General features: G+C 34.6%; 1 protein-coding gene across 3 annotated transcripts in view; it reads right to left on the bottom strand.

The window, feature by feature from the left end:
- LOC126886732 (apoptosis-stimulating of p53 protein 2) overlaps positions 1-16,216 on the bottom strand; it is a 953,306-nt gene that overhangs the window by 425,321 nt on the left and 511,769 nt on the right. Inside the window, exon 1 of one of the 3 annotated variants that reach the window (XM_050653744.1) lies at positions 162-318. The exons of the other annotated variants lie outside the window; for them this stretch is intronic. The gene's annotated coding sequence lies outside the window, so the exon portion shown is untranslated. Of the gene's footprint in view, positions 1-161; positions 319-16,216 lie in introns of those variants that run through there. 3 annotated transcript variants of the gene reach the window in all.

Here is a 16,216-nt window from a genome sequence, read left to right as displayed (position 1 = left end):
TACGGACCTGGGACTTTTCATTTCATTAATAATAATTATTTGTTCAGTTTGTTGTGTTCATACAACTTTGTTATCAAATATTATAATTTTGAGCATACCTCAAAACAAGCTCCTTGACTAAATCGTAAGAGCAACGAAAAAACGAAACAATTCCAACATACCTGGAACAGCTCCTAAGGCAACACAATAGAATTTTTTAAAAGTACGAAAACTACAATATAATAGTGGTTGGTACATAAAACAAGTGTTTTGAAGAGTCTCGTTAGGATTACACTTTCACAACAACACAAACTCGACTGCATTCGAGGTACAAACGTCTAATTATATCCCGCTGGAAGATACGACTCGCACTCGGCACTTGCCAATTTTTTTGTCGTAAATACAGGCGGAAAATTAGAAAGTACATTTGGTGTGCATTTTTATTTTTTTTGATGCAGGTAGCTGCATCCGGCGAAAGATCGATAGTAATAAGTTTTTTTCTAAAAATAGTAACCACACCAACACCCGACACACACGCTATTACATAAAACGCCGTCAATATACAGGATGGCGGAACGCAAACGAAATAGAGGCATTATTAGGAACCCTGACACTTTTGGGAAACCCAGCGACAGCGACGGGCCAATTTTTGATTTTTGATTTGTTCGAAATCCAGTCGAACATATAAAACTAATTTTAAAAATATTTTTAATTTACCAGTAGACGTTTTTCTCCATATTTGACAACATTGCCAAATTGAAAACTTATACAGTACGTAAATCGTTCTGCTGGACATAGGGAATATACATTGAGATCATTGTGGCAACTGCGCTAACCTGTGTTAGTTGAAATTTCTGTTCAAGTACGAGTCATAGAAAAAAGTGTTGTGTGATTTGGTAGAATGCGATCTTACTCTTTAAAAAACATGTCACGTATTTCAGCGCCATCTCAGCACCTGGTTAAATGGAAGTATACTACAAATCTGGCCTCCACATAAGAGGTCTGTAGCTTCGACATGATAGGTGTGAAATTTTAAACGTTCTTGTTGTTGATTGGATAGGAAGGGTGCCATAATCTAGCCTCCATGTTAGGTACATAGCCTCCATACGGTACTTCCAATATTTAATATTTTATTCAAGTGGACAATAAAGGTAAAACACAAACAACTTTTGTTTCTTACTTATTTATTTATAAAATAATGTGACATTTTACATAGAAGTATGAGTATTTAATTTGGATTAAATAAATGTTTACTTGTTGAACTTTTCCACCGTCTGGACACAACAGCTGAACGGAGCCATTAGACCTAACAACAAAACGCGAAATAAAGTGTGTATTTTAAAACTGTTGGATAAACAGTACCTACAATCAGAAAATCTCTACCTTACAATCAGAAAAACTTACCTTTAAAAAGGTACTCGATTACAAAATATCAAAAAACACGACTGAATATCAGCTTTTTATGGTGACACAAACACATCACATAACCGACCATATAAAATAACTGAACGACAACGAACGAACGAACACGAACACAGATTCACAGATAGCGCAGGATTTGTCAAAAGTCATGTTCCACCAATCACAATGCCGACATCAGCGCCTCTCACAAAATGGAAGGAAAATAAATACAATTACATGTTTTTTATTAGAGTGCGCGGGGCATGGTACGAGTTTCTGGTGCAATAGAGCTTTTAGAACGAATAGAATGAGTGATTTTGAATGCAAGGCAGTCCATAAATAAATAAAAAAAAAGATTATGACTGATGAATTAATAATTTTACTTTAATTTTTAAAATATATTTTATTTAAAAATTAATTTCCAAATTAAACAGACACAGTTTTCCCATTAGGTCAAAAATAGTTCTACTACAATGTCATGTTTTGACGTTTATTTGTGTCACCCGAAATTAATTGTCAATTTTGAGGTTAATGCCCCAATTTTGAGGTAATGAACGATTTACGCACTGTAAAAGCCAACAATGTTTAGTGTTCATGTGTGCCTAAGAGACATGTTTTCAAAAAAATACTTCTCAAAACACTAGGCCCTCACGCTCAGAGTAAATTAAGACTTGGACCAAGCCAGATCACTGTTCTCAAAAATCAGTCAACGGTTTTTACTATGCACTGGACATTTATTTACTCTCAACGTTCTCTACAATTTATCAAGGATTGTCCGCTTGTGTTAAAAATCAATTAGTTAAAAGTTCTGTAGTGTCCTCTTTGTGAACCAAATTAACAGAAGTTTTCTTGGCATCATTTTTATTGGTAGCCTCTAACCCAAGGTTGCCACATCGCCACACCTCTATAGTCCAGATCTGCGTGACAATGAATTCCGAACAATAATGCACATAGACATTGAAAAGAGTTCAAAAGACTTGTTAATTATAATGCTATAGTAAGTAATATTGTAGCTCTAGGATTTTGTTTATATTTATGTTGTTTTCTATTTACTTTCTAATTTGTTTGACCAATTTTGTATTTTCTCTCATAATAAATTGTTAGTACAGTATACGCCAAAACAAACGACACTGAAAAACTAAAGCTTTATTAAGCATGAAAAATTAAATAACAACATTTCAAATAATGCGAATTTTAAGTTTTGCTTCTATACAAAACGTGTTCAAAGTGCTCGCCATTGCCTTCCAAGCAGTATTCATAACGCTTAACAAGATTGCTTAACATTTTATTAAAAATAGGCTGCTGCATTCTTCTGAAAAGGGCAAAATTTTTTTAAGGAGTTCATCAATAGTTGCCGGTGGGTTTTCTGTAAAAACGGCTTGTTTTAGCATACCCCATACGTAAGCATCAATAGTTGATAGATCAGGTGAATGAGGAGCGTAAGGAAAATTTGTGTTACGGGAAATTACGCGGTCTTCAAAATTTTCTCGAATCAGATCTAAAGATGCTCTCGTGGTATGACAAGTAGCCCCATCCTGTTGGAACCATTGGGTATTCGGGTATTCAACTGTATGTTTCTCGCACGACAGAATTGTCTGAGATCAATAAAAAATGGTGTCAAAATTTGAAACTCCTCCCGAAATTGATTGGCAACCATTAACAAACTAGGTCCATTTGATCGTCCATTCCCGTATGAGCGGAAATAATACTGAATAATAAATATTTTTTCTTGCGTTGTAAGCACCATTTCGAATCTTTTTGACAGTTTGTTAGAATAAACAATGTTTAAAAATGTCATGACAACTATTGTCACTTGTTTCATTTGACGCGATTATATTTCACAGGCTTCCTGATTTCAGTGTCCTTTGTTTTGGCGCATACCGTATCTACTATTGGATAGCTTTTTGAAACGTTAGTGTTTAAGAGACTCCTAAATTATAGGTAAGAGTTCTCACATTTTGCAGTCAAAAACCTGTTATATAAGTTCTCTCATTCGAGGGCATTCTTTATTCATTACCTCTTGTGTAGAGTGTAGATATTCATTTTATCTACATCTACTTTCTACTATTTTGGAATATTTTACTTTTACCCCTAAGCCAGGGTAAGAATTACCCCAACATTCTATCTATAAATAGAAGTCTTTTAATAAATATAAATAAAAACAAAATCTTTTAATAAATAGAAATAAAAATCTTTAATACCATTAAAACCATTAAATTTTAAAAAATTGTATATATAACATTCACTAAAGTTTACTTCACAAACACAATAACAGGCACATATTTGTTGGTTGTCTCTCAACAACTATCTCTTCACCCTCAAGAATTCCCAAATCCCATAAACTTGTTTACCTTTGTAACATTCTCCGTCTATTCCACCATATCCCGTTAACACAACTTAAGCAATAATATCATGTTAATGAATAGCCCTGTGAAGTTAGCACCTGTAAATACGACTTTTTCAAAAATTTTTGTTTTTTTTAATAGTCCATCAAATGTCCACTCTTGTCCAGTAAAAATTTTTTTTTGTCCACCTTTTGTTTACGAGATACTAAAAAACGTGAAATAAGGCCCAACACCCCGAAGTCAAAAAAACGTCGTAAAAACTATTACGTTTGATTGTCCAACTGTTGTCCACACTTGTCCAGGCATTTTTTTTAATTGTCCACCTTTTATTTATTTAAATTAGCAATAATTATCGTTTGTTAGTAAAAATGCCAAAAAATGAGAATTTTTGGAAATTTTTTTTCACGTTTGATTGTCCATCGAATGTCCACCCTTGTCCAGCAAAAATTTTTTTTGTCCACCTTTTGTTTACGAGATACTAAAAAAACGTGAAATAAGGCCCAACACCCCGAAGTCAAAAAAACGTCGTAAAAACTGATACGTTTGATTGTCCAACTGTTGTCCACACTTGTCCAGGCATTTTTTTAATTGTCCACCTTTTGTTTATTTAAATGAGCAATAATTATTGTTTGTTAGTAAAAATGCCAAAAATTGAGAATTTTTGGAAATTTTTTTTCACGTTTGATTGTCCGTCGGATGTCCACCCTTGGTCCAACAAAAAGTTTTTTTTGTCCACCTTTTTTGAAAAAAAAATAGTTGAAACAAATTTTTTGGACAGGGAAGGAGTATAAGTTTTCGAGAAAAAGTTGTCAGGACTAACAGCTTTGGATTGTCCAAAAGTTGTCCATTCGTGTTCAGACATTTTTGTTTGATGTTTTTAACTTTTACTATTGTTAGCAAGAAAATTTTCGTTGTCCATTTTTAGCCTAAGAGATAATTAGAAAATGATACATAATATATTTTACCCATAATAAGGCCAAGCACCTGGACTTTGAAAAAAGGTCATAAAAACCAGCGGCGGCTCGTGGGTCAATCTTCAGGGGGGTCATTTTGGTTTGAAAACTTCAAACTGTTGATTTTTTAAAGTATTTAAAAGATCTTTTAGCATTTATATTTTAGATAAAAAATACAGACTTAGATAAAACTCAATACTATTTACCCTAGTTTTCCGAAAATTAAATTTGTCTTTTTTTAGAGTAAATCTTTTAAAAAATATAGGAAAAATGGTATGAACAGGTTATTGACTGATATATAGATAGGAATATTTATAGTATAATAAATTGTAAATTTATTAAAACGAAACTTACTTTAAATATTTTTATATTTTAAGTCAATTCTTCTATCCTTTAGTTCTGCAAAATAGTCTATGACCTTCTCATTGAAATTTGGAATGCTCTTGACAAGCGTTTTCTCGATGCTCAGCATAGACAAGGCACTAAGTCTAGGTTGTCCCATCGTATTACGCAGGAATGTTTTTACTCTTTTTAAAGTAGAAAAACATCTCTCACTTTCCACGGTTGTCATAGGGAGTGTGCACAAAATATTTAATAACTTCACTGCTTCAGAAAATGTTTCAGACAAATTCATGTTAATAAAAAGCTGAAGTATGGCTACTGCACCAGCACTATTGCGAAAATCCTCACGACAATATAAGACTTCAAGTTCCGATTTTAGTTTGGAAATATTCACTGTGGGATAATTAGCCGTCACCATTTTTAAAATATTTTGCGGAAAGTTGGTAGTGTATGCTTCAAATTTCTCTATGTAGAATAACTGTGAAATCATGAGATGATCATTGAAACTAAACCTGTGATTTATTTCAGATATAATAATATCACAAATTTCAAGTGCAGTTCGTCGCTTTGGATCCTCTGCAGTAGTTTTTCTTTTTTTTGCTGTTGATGTGCTTGGTACTTCTGATTCCAAAATAGTATTTCTAATTATTTGGATATTGTTGTTAAAAGACAGGATACAATTTTTGACAGATATAACATCAATGTCTCGCATTTGCAATTGTTTAAACAATATATCAACATGGGGCATTATTTTATGGAAAAAATTTAACCAAAATAAAAAATGCTCATCTTCCAAATGTCTTTTTAAACCAGTTGCTTGATTTATATTGTTACCATCTTGCTCCTCATCAATAATTTCCTCTAAGCAAGATTTTAAATCATCTTTATAAGTGTATACAATTTCAACACATTTTGTATTGAAAGCCCATCGAGTAGGCGCAGCTTTAGGTAGCCTTACTTTAACCACTCTATCCAGAACCATCGTACGTTTTGGAGATCGGCCGAAAAAGGACGAAAATCCGTGTAAATTTGCAAAAAATATTTTTATCGGTTTGTGTTGACTCGCCGCTTTTTGGAGGATAAGATTAAATTGATGGGCATAGCAGTGAATGAAGTGTGCATTTGGGTATATTTCTTTAATTTTTGTTTGTACTCCTCCCAGTTTACCGCTCATGACTGATGCACCATCGTAACTTTGGGCAATCAATTTTTCAGGTGCTTCATTAATTTTTAATAATTGAAGTTCTTCCAATATTACATTAGTTAAATGTTGTGCTGTAGTACCTAGGGGGTTAACAAATTTCCAAAATCTTTCATGTACAATACCAGTTAATACATATCGCAATATGATAATCATCTGCGTTTTATTGGAGCTGTCTGTGGTCTCATCTACTTGAATGGCCACAAAATTTGTCTGGCCAATCTCCTTCATGATATGAGTATGCACAATGGCTAACATTGATTCTAAAATATCGTTCTGAATTGTTTTCGATGTTCCTTTAAATACTGTACTTTTTTCAATGTGTTCTTTAAACATTAAATCCAGTTCAGAAACAAAATCGATAAGGCCCAGAAAAATTCCACGATTATTGGAGCTGTCACTTTCGTCATGACCGCGCAATGCAATTTCGAAAACTCCACAAAATTTTACACAGTCGATTAGTTTGTTTAAAATATACCTATTTTTAGATACCAATTCATTAAAGTCATGCACAGATTTACGATATACACTATCAAGTTGCTGTCTTATGTTAACACGTCCTAAACTTGCGTAACTCATTGATGAATTTATATGAGTAGTTGAAGAGGCATGTTTTGTAATTTTCACTTTTAAATGCTTAATGTCAGTTACTCCATTTTTCGCCCATACAGCGTCATTCGAAAACAGTAAACACGGATAGCAAAAAAATGCATTTCTCACACTGCAGCCACAAATCCAATCACACAAATTGTACATTGATTCTTTAAAATATCTTTGAATGTCCTTACCCCTATCCTTTGTTGTTTGTTTTAAATTCATGTTTGGTTTTGGTCGACCACTTTCTTTTTTCTCAAGCCGCCGTTCATAATTTAGTGTTCCAGCAGATTTTAAGGCAATTATTTCGTCAACAACACTCATCTTGTTTTTGTTACAATCACAAAAAAATCCAACAAAACAAAATAAATTACGCAAATACGCCGCGATCGATATAGACCTGCCGTGAAGTGCTGTCAGCAGACGGTAACTAACTAAACGTGAGGCCGTCGACTCTACTAGAGGTATACGACGGAAAGGTCACTCCCACTCTCGCCCACGAAATTGCTATCTGCCGTCTCTTTTCTATTTTACATGCATTTGTCCATAAGCCATAAGAACTGTATATAGACAATTTAAAATACGGCCCAGCCACGGGCTTGTGTATAGCGCGAGGCGCGACGTTATTATATCTATTATATTTGTTTTGCCAATGCAGACTGCTGACCTGCTGAGAGAGAATTTTATATTTCAGAGTGAAGTTTTAGATAAAGGATATTTTTAATAAAATTGGTATTTTTATGAGATTATTTTAGGGGGGTCATTGACCAATTGACCCTAAGGAGGAGCCGCGCTTGATAAAAACTAATAGATTTTACTGTCCAACTGATGTTTAGACATATTTTGGCATTTTTTTTATTTGTACACTTTCTATTTTTCTTTTTTTTTGTTGATCTCAATTATTTATAATTTGATAATAACATATTAGAAAATTCCTCGGAAGTATGATTCATCTGATGCGTTAAATGCTGACAATTTTCTGTAAATTTGAAGGCGAAGATGAAAAATTTCTTGATGATCAACATTTTTGAGAATAGTATGTCATCTGTAACTTTTCACATGGGTTACTTACTATTTAAAAAGATAACTCATTTTAATATGCAGTAGGTACTTGTCATATACCTATTTTAATAGTTGATTGTGGTAAAATTCGAAGAAACTATGCTCAAGTTATGTTGATTGGATAACCGAAAAATAATATATGTTTACATTTTTGAAAAAAAAAATGCATGATAGGTTTGAGAATCACGAAGAAATAGACAATTAGACGACTAACAATTAATAAGTGAGTTTATTGATATACTTCTGTAGGATTTTTGTAAACATTCAACATTTCATTTTTCTATAAGTTTATAGAAAATAGTAAAAGTGCCGGTGATAAATGTTTTAATAAACGAAAAATGTAAACTGCAAGTTTTAATCAAATTCCTGGTGCAAGCAATATTTCCCATCTTAAGGGGACACAGAGGCTGCTGCAGTGCGAGTGAGACGCATAGAACAGAAAGCGAATGAGTGGAAGGAGGAAACGGAGAAAACGGCCTCTGTCCCGCTTTAACTAATGACGAAATATTTTTTTCCCAATCGATATTCTTTGACGCGGCATCTACCAATCACAGAAGACGAAATGAGAAATTTTCATTTTTTGGCATTTTTACTAACAAACAATAATTATTGCTAATTTAAATAAACAAAAGGTGGACAATTAAAAAAAATGCCTGGACAAGTGTGGACAACAGTTGGACAATCAAACGTATCAGTTTTTACGACGTTTTTTTTACTTCGGCGTGTTGGGCCTTATTTCACGTTTTTTTAGTATCTCGTAAACAAAAGGTGGACAAAAAAAATTTTTGCTGGACAAGGGTGGACATTCGATGGACAATCAAACGTGAAAAAAAATTTCAAAAAATTCTCATTTTTTGGCATTTTTACTACTTAACAAACGATGATTATGGCTAATTTAAATAAATAAAAGGTGGACAATTAAAAAAAATGCCTGGACAAGTGTGGACAACAGTTGGACAATCAAACGTATCAGTTTTTACGACGTTTTTTTGACTTCGGGGTGTTGGGCCTTATTTCACGTTTTTTAGTATCTCGTAAACAAAAGGTGGACAAAAAAAATTTTTTACTGGACAAGAGTGGACATTTGATGGACAATTAAAAAAAAGAAAAATTTTTGAAAAAATTGTATTTAGAGGTGCCAACTTCACAGGGCTTTAATGAATACTGAGGTAGTAGCTCCTTGTATCCGAATGTAAGTACGACACGTTATAATTGCATGATTATAGACGATATACATCTGCATGTGTTTGTAAGCTTGGGGACGTTTGTTACCGCCGCCGTTTTTACATGCATATGTATTTGTCTGCTATTTTCACCACTTTTATGTATGTTGTTCAACATTGGCTTGATCTTATGGATCTTTAGCATCTTTTACAACCAGACATTGTTCTAACTCTGTTTTTTTATTTGTAGCATTTAGTGACTTGTAACCGTTGACCTGAAGATGCTCTGCATAGTTTAGAGAGCGAAACCGGTCGTCGGAAGTTACAATAAATGATTGAGAGTACGTCTGTCTTTTACTTCATTTAAAATGAACTCTCACATGCAACCCATTCAACATTATTCCCCATTTGTTTTTAAAAGGCATTCAAACAAATATCAATGAATGAGGTTATAACTGACATTTAATCAGTGTATCAGAGTTTATTTTTTTATAGTTAAACGTTTCTTACTTCTGGATTTGCGGATTAAATTATTCTTTATTTTTTTTATTATTATTAAGTTATTTTATTATTAAGTTATTCTTATTATTATTCTTTAAATAATCTACCAATTTAAAATGACCCTGGAAGATATTTTCAATTTGAAAGTGAATGAGCTGGGTGGTAATATAAATAGTTTTCGAATTAAAACCGAAACTGATTATAAAAAACTTATTAGTGAAGTTTCGGAAGCAAAGAATAGAAAAACCAAAACTTCATCAGATTATCGACGAGTTAAGATGTACGACATTTTACAAGTATGAGATACATTTAAGTTGATTGTTCCAATGTGCAAAACAGACAATATCATTAAGTAGTTTGTATGCGATTCCGAATTGTATAATATAATAAATTGTGCTCACATACAAACAGGTCATGGTGGCATTCATAAATTAGAGCAAAATTTAAAAGAAAAATATGCAAACATAACCAGGGATGTCATCCAAAGTTTTCTTGAAAACTGTGAGGTATGTGTAAAGGAGAAAACACTTCCAAAGAAAGGTGTCGTAGTAAAGCCCATGGTGTTCTTTCAAGGAAGTTAATGAGAGGGGACAAGTTGATCTGATAGACTTTCAAACATTACCAAGTGGAGAATATAAATTTATATTAAAATATCAGGATCACTGAGCAAATATCAACAGTAGTTGAACAGGGAACGAGACCAGACGAGACACGCTGTATGCCACTTGTATGATGTTTTTACGCTTTGATGTAGTCTTCTTACGCTCACCTCCACGCGAGTTAGATCGAAATACGAGATATGGAGAGAGTGACAATACTGTTTTATTATTATTTCGTGCAAATACCTATGCCAATATAAAATTTTCACCTATTTTGGTTAATTTTTATAAATATTTATTTACTACAGAGGAATTTTAAGACAGAGGAACATTTAAATCAGCTGCATGGAGAAAAGAATATAACCCACACCTATGTTTTGTCTCAAAAGATACCAATGACAGACCACTAACAACTGCGAGAAGTGTCCTTGCAGACTTCCCACATACTCAACATCGTCCGGTGCTTATCACCATCGGAATATCAATTCCAATAATTAGATCATATCCTCGACCCAGGTGGAATCTTAGAAAAGCAAACTGGAAGAAGTTCTCTGAACAACTAGACCGGACCTTGAGCTGGGTCCCTCCAACCAGCAAACATTATGAGAGGTTTGTGGGCGCAGTAATAAGCACTGCCAAGAAAACCATCCCTAGGAGGTATCGCAAAGAATATGTGCCTGGATGGACTAAAACATGTGAAGACTTATACACGAAGTTTCTCGAAATGGTGACCGAGAAATAGCCGATGAGCTTTTACACAACATCGATACAGCTAGACGCCAAAAATGGATAAAGACTGTCGAAAACCTTGACTTCAAAAAATCAAGCCGGCAGGAATGGTCCTTGTTGCGGAAAATTGGAGGAGCTAACCAGCTGGAATTCAGAGTCTAAAATGTCTCCTAACAAGGTTGCCTCCCATATAGTATCTCTATCCAGAGCTCCACGAGATCGAACACATACTACCAACGTGAAAAGAGACTTAAGGGCATTAAAACAAATGAACAGTACGAACTCCGAATATTCAGCAAGAATACTTATTTCTGCACCTTTATTAAATTATATATTATTATTAAAGCACCTGGCTTTGATGGTATCCATCCAGAGTTCTTGATACACAGTGGTGCATACACGAAACAGTGGCTTGCAATGTTCTTTAATGATATACTTCAGTCAGGTAACATTCCTTTCTCACTTAAGCGAACAAAGATAATTGCAATTCCGAAACCGGGCAAATCAAACGATAAGCCAGAAAACTACCGCCCCATAGCTCTACTCAGCATGGTATATAAACTATTAGAAAAGCTTCTCCTCAACAGAATTAGTCACAGGATACTAGAAAATGTCTCCATTGAACAAGCTGGCTTCCGCCCTCATCGAAGCTGTACGGACCAAGTGCTGTCATTAACAACTTTTATAGAAGCTAGTTTTCAAAAGAAACAAAAGACAGCAACAGTATTTATAGATCTAACAGCAGCATATGATACTGTTTGGAGACAGGGATTAATATATAAACTGGCCCGCATTATCCCCTGCAGAAAGATAATTAACCTCATTGACAACATGTTGACCAACAGAGCCTTCCAGGTTATAATGGGAAAGGAGACGAGTAGACAGATGAAACTTAACAATGGTCTTCCACAGGGTTCTGTCCTTGCCCCTTTACTTTTCAGCCTCTATATTGCTGACATGCCTGAAACCGAATCTCGGAAGTTTGGATATGCTGACAACTGGACCCTTGCAACAAGCCACCAATCTTTAGAAACTACAGAAATCACATACCTTAAGAAATGGAGACTACAGCCAAGTACTACAAAAACTGAAGTATCAGCTTTTCATCTAAACAACAAGTTGGCAAACAGAGAATTGCGAGTGTATTTTAATAACAAGCTGTTAAAACACAACAAATACCCGAAATACCTTGGGGTTACTCTAGACAGAACGCTCAAATTCAGAGAACACCTGACGAAAACAGCAGCAAAATTGAAAACACGCAACAATATAATACAGAAACTCTGCGGCACTACATGGGGGTCCACAGCATCAACATTAAGATCCTCTGCTCTTGGCCTGATATATCCGGTGGCAGAATACTGTGCTCCAGTGTGGCTAAATAGCAGGCATACCCAGGTACCTTAAGCTAGCATGGCCACATGAGCAAAACCCAATTTAACCTATGCCATAATTTTTCACCAATTTTTCACTAATTTATTACCGCCCTAATAACTTTTCACCCCTTAACCCCACTTCAGGAGAGATGTCACGCTAGCTTAATATTCAAGCTAGCAAAATTCTCGATAAAACGGCATTGCATGAGCGGAATCCAATTTAACCTATGCAATAATTTTTCACCCATGATAAACTAATTTATTACCACCCTAATAATTTTTCACCCCTTAACCCCGCTTCAGGAGAGATGTCACGCTAGCTTAACATTCAAGCTAGCAAAATTCTCGATAAAACGGCATTGCATAAGCGGAATCAAATTTAACCTATGCAATAATTTTTCACCCATGTTAAACTAATTTATTACCACCCTAATAATTTTTCACCCCTTAACCCCGCTTCAGGAGAGATGTCACGCTAGCTTAATATTCAAGCTAGCAAAATTCTCGATAAAACGGCATTGCATGAGCAGAAATTAATTTAACCTATGCAATAATTTTTCACCCATGTTAAACTAATTTATTACCACTCTAATAATTTTTTACCCCTTAACCCCGCTTCAGGAGAGATGTCACGCTAGCTTAATATTCAAGCTAGCAAAATTCTCGATAAAACGGCATTGCATGAGCGGAATCCAATTTAACCTATACTATAATTTTTCACCCATGTTAAACTAATTTATTACCACCCTAATAATTTTTCACCCCTTAGCCCCGCTTCAGGAGAGATGTCACGCTAGCTTAATATTCAAGCTAGCAAAATTCTCGATAAAACGGCATTGCATGAGTAGAATCCAATTTAACCTATGCAATAATTTTTCACCCATGTTAAACTAATTTATTACCACCCTAATAATTTTTCACCCCTTCACCCCGCTTCAGGAGAGATGTCACGCTAGCTTAATATTCAAGCTAGCAAAATTCTCGATAAAACGGCATTGCATAAGCGGAATCCAATTTAACCTATGCAATAATTTTTCACTCATGTTAAACTAATTTATTACCACCCTAATAATGTTTCACCTCTTAGCCCCGCTTCAGGAGAGATGTCACGCTAGCTTAACATTCAACCTAGCAAAATTCTCGATAAAACGGCATTGCATGAGCGGAATCCAGTTTAACCTATGCAATAATTTTTCACCTATGTTAAACTAATTTATTACCACCCTAATAATTTTTCACCCCTTCGCCCCGCTTCAGGAGAGATGTCACGCTAGCTTAATATTCAAGCTAGCAAAATTCTCGATAAAACGGCATTGCATGAGCGGAATCCAATTTAACCTATGCAATAATTTTTCACCCATGTGATACTAATTTATTACCACCCTAATAATTTTTCACCCCTTCACCCCGCTTCAGGAGAGATGTCACGCTAGCTTAATATTCAAGCTAGCAAAATTCGCGATAAAACGGCATTGCATGAGCGGAATCCAATTTAACCTATGCAATAATTTTTCACCCATGTTAAACTAATTTATTACCACTCTAATAATTTTTTACCCCTTAACCCCGCTTCAGGAGAGATGTCACGCTAGCTTAATATTCAAGCTAGCAAAATTCTCGATAAAACGGCATTGCATGAGCGGAATCCAATTTAACCTATACTATAATTTTGCACCCATGTTAAACTAATTTATTACCACCCTAATAATTTTTCACCCCTTAGCCCCGCTTCAGGAGAGATGTCACGCTAGCTTAATATTCAAGCTAGCAAAATTCTCGATAAAACGGCATTGCATGAGCGGAATCCAATTTAACCTATGCAATAATTTTTCACCCAAGTTAAACTAATTCATTACCACCCTAATAATTTTTCACCCCTTCACCCCGCTTCAGGAGAGATGTCACGCCAGCTTAATATTCAAGCTAGCAAAATTCTCGATAAAACGGCATTGCATGAGTGGAATCCAATTTAACCTATGCAATAATTTTTCACCCATGTTAAACTAATTTATTACCACCCTAATAATGTTTCACCCCTTAGCCCCGCTTCAGGAGAGATGTCACGCTAGCTTAACATTCAAGCTAGCAAAATTCTCGATAAAACGGCATTGCATGAGAGGAATCCAATTTAACCTATGCAATAATTTTTCACCCATGTTAAACTAATTTATTACCACCCTAATAATTTTTCACCCCTTCACCCCGCTTCAGGAGAGATGTCACGCTAGCTTAATATTCAAGCTAGCAAAATTCTCGATAAAACGGCATTGCATGAGCGGAATCCAATTTAACCTACACTATAATTTTTCACCCATATTAAACTAATTTATTACCACCCTAATAATTTTTCACCCCTTAACCCCGCTTCAGGAGAGATGTCACGCTAGCTTAATATTCAAGCTAGCAAAATTCTCGATAAAACGGCATTGCATGAGCGGAATCCATTTTAACCTATGCAATAATTTTTCACCCATGTTAAACTAATTTATTACCACCCTAATAATTTTTTACCCCTTAACCCCGCTTCAGGAGAGATGTCACGCTAGCTTAATATTCAAGCTAGCAAAATTCTCGATAAAACGGCATTGCATGAGCAAAATCCAATTTAACCTATGCAGTAATTTTTCACCCATGTTAAACTAATTTATTACCACCCTAATAATTTTTCACCCCTTAACCCCGCTTCAGAAGAGATGTCAGGCTAGCTTAATATTCAAGCTAGCAAAATTCTCGATAAATCGGCATTGCATGAGCGGAATCCAATTTAACCTATGCAGTAGTTTTTCGCCCATGTTAAACTAATTTATTACCACCCTAATAATTTTTCACCTCTTAACCTTACTCCAGGGGAGATGTTCCGCTAGATTAATATTCAAGCCAGCAGAATTCCAAAAAATGGCACCTCGTGAACGGAATTGTTTATAATAGGTATTATTACTGATGAAAGAAATTGTATTTAACAACATTGTGTTTTGTAAATAAAATTTGCTATTTTAGTGGCCGATGGTATGTTAGTGATAAGCCCTTGAAAAACGTCAGCCTCACCACCCAAAATCATCACCTCCACTTTTCACCCTCCGTATTTAACTCCGGAACCGTTGATTTGATAACAATTATGTATAGGACATTTTTTTATGGAATTTTGTTAAATTTTATGTAGAACATTTTTGTATAGAACATTGTTTATCCTAAATCATAGATTTAGAAATATTGACGAAAAACGTAAAAAACTACTAATTTACCGACTTCTCCCCCATCTCCCCCATCTCTCCCCGCCCCCCAAACCGGACGCTCAAAATGAACAATATGTGGACCATATAGAACAATTTGGTATAATTTTTTTAAATAAGGACACAAACAATTTTTTTCCATAAGTGGTTTCCACACATTATAATTTCAAAATTTCACCCTGTCTTATTCATAATATACCATACATGATGTAGTTCGATGAAATCAGGTTGTTAAGCAACTTTTAAAAGTATAAAAATATATAGGGTGTTTCATTAAAAATAAAGCTTATGGACTATGCTAGACTTGCGTGAATCACCCTGTACAATCAAATTTAGGTTTAAAAAGCGTATATTTATATTTAAAAATGGACGGGTCTTGGCGTTTTTTAAAATTGTTTAAAACAAGGACAGAAATAATTTTGTTCCATAAGTGCCTTCCACCCTATACAGGGTGAGTCATGAGTAGGGAGCGGATTTTATGCTAAATGCATACTGCATGCATATTTCGCATATTTGAGAACTTTACTAAATTTTGCATATTTTTAAAGAAACATGCATATTTTTAAAGAAACATGCATATTTTGTGCCTATTTAAAAACATTTAAGTCCAAAAAAAATTTAAAATTTTTTAATTCAACACAAAATATTTCCCCGCACAGGCTGTCGTATGTATACAGGGTGTAACAAAAATACAGGTCATAAATTTATTCACATATTCTGGAACCAAAAATAGTTTGATTG

Source organism: Diabrotica virgifera, chromosome 6, assembly GCF_917563875.1.
Source record: "Diabrotica virgifera virgifera chromosome 6, PGI_DIABVI_V3a".
NCBI classification, from domain to species: domain Eukaryota; kingdom Metazoa; phylum Arthropoda; class Insecta; order Coleoptera; family Chrysomelidae; genus Diabrotica; species Diabrotica virgifera.
Note: the sequence above shows the minus strand (reverse complement) of the source record. Positions and strands in the feature narration are given on the sequence as shown.